The sequence below is a fragment of the Psammomys obesus genome, unplaced genomic scaffold (genome assembly GCF_907164565.1).
Source record: "Psammomys obesus unplaced genomic scaffold, mPsaObe1.curated_primary_1811, whole genome shotgun sequence".
Taxonomy (NCBI): Eukaryota; Metazoa; Chordata; class Mammalia; order Rodentia; family Muridae; genus Psammomys; species Psammomys obesus.
This window is the reverse complement of record NW_026590715.1, coordinates 121,817-123,011: the sequence shown is the minus strand read 5'-3', so window position 1 is coordinate 123,011 and position 1,195 is coordinate 121,817. Positions and strand designations below refer to the sequence as shown.

The following is a 1,195-nucleotide window of genomic DNA, read 5'->3' as shown; positions in this document are numbered from 1 at the left end:
TTCTTCTTCTTCTTCTTCTTCTTCTTCTTCTTCTTCTTCTTCTTCTTATCACTGTGTAATGCCATGAAGGTAATTGGAGAAAAATATAATAAAGATCTAAAAGCCATACAGTTTGCATTGCTGGCTTATTAGCTCTTCCTGGGGAGAAACCATGCTAAACTGATGAGACATTTGAATATGAATGTAATTAAGATGCTGTTTTTGCCCACAAAGCTTACAATAACGGAGTTACGTTCATAAACTCCTGAAGTATGATTTTAAAATGATACGTTTAGGCACTTATGTAAGACAAAGTAAAGTGACAGGACTTCTTCAGAACAGGAGATGCCCTGAGGTTAAACCTGGAAGGATGGAGAAATGGTCACTGAGTACAGAGCCACCAACTGGCATTTCAGACTGAAGAGGCCAGTCTCATAGTCAACAGCTTTCAGCAGCATGTGCTCCTAGACTGTATATGAAATAATAGTGTATCTTGCACTTTCTGGTATAACTTCAGTAAAGGATACAAGTGGGAAGGCTAGCTTGGGAAGCAGTGGAACATTGGTCAGGCTAAAGCGGGAGGCAGGGAATGACCTTTATTCTGTAGGTATAGATAACCTGTGATGGTTTTGACAATTAAGGATTTACTCAGTGGAGGGCAAGGATCAAGAAAATCCTCAGTACTCCCATGGGAGACCAGACAATAGTAACATAACAATGAGTTATAAATGAACACTTGGTGGAAGTACTTAGAAAGGAATCATAATTCAGTTCAGAACAGGAAGATGCACCTTGGGAGGTGCTCAGAACTGCTAGATGAGAAGGCAGTACACTTAGCCAGCAAACACCGAGAACGATATGCCTTAAAATGGTAACTGCTCTTGGACCAAAGACGTCCCTCGCCAAGCTCAATTGTCCACTCTATTCTTCCTTCTGCTTTGTAAGCCTTCTGTCACTGACAAAATACCTGACATAAACAACTTGAGAGGAGGAAATGTTTGTTTGGGCACATAGTTTTAAAGAATTTACTCTGTGGTCAGTTGGTGCTGTTGCTTTTGGAACTGTGTTGCCCTGTCTCGATCAAGGGCATAACCTCAAAGACCTCATTTCCTCCCACTAGGACACATCTGTTAAAGGGCCCACCACTTCCATGGGATGGAGTCCAAGCCTTCACCATACAGACCTGTAGGGAATATTCAAGACTCAAACTATGACT

General features: G+C 41.5%; 1 protein-coding gene across 1 annotated transcript in view; it reads left to right on the top strand.

Moving 5' to 3' along the window:
• Nsdhl (NAD(P) dependent steroid dehydrogenase-like) overlaps nt 1-106 on the top strand; it is a 28,640-nt gene extending 28,534 nt beyond the window's left edge. Inside the window, exon 10 of the mRNA XM_055608764.1 lies at nt 1-106. This exon is cut by the window's left edge and continues 1,256 nt beyond it. The gene's annotated coding sequence lies outside the window, so the exon portion shown is untranslated.
• Nucleotides 107-1,195: the final 1,089 nt, after the last annotated feature.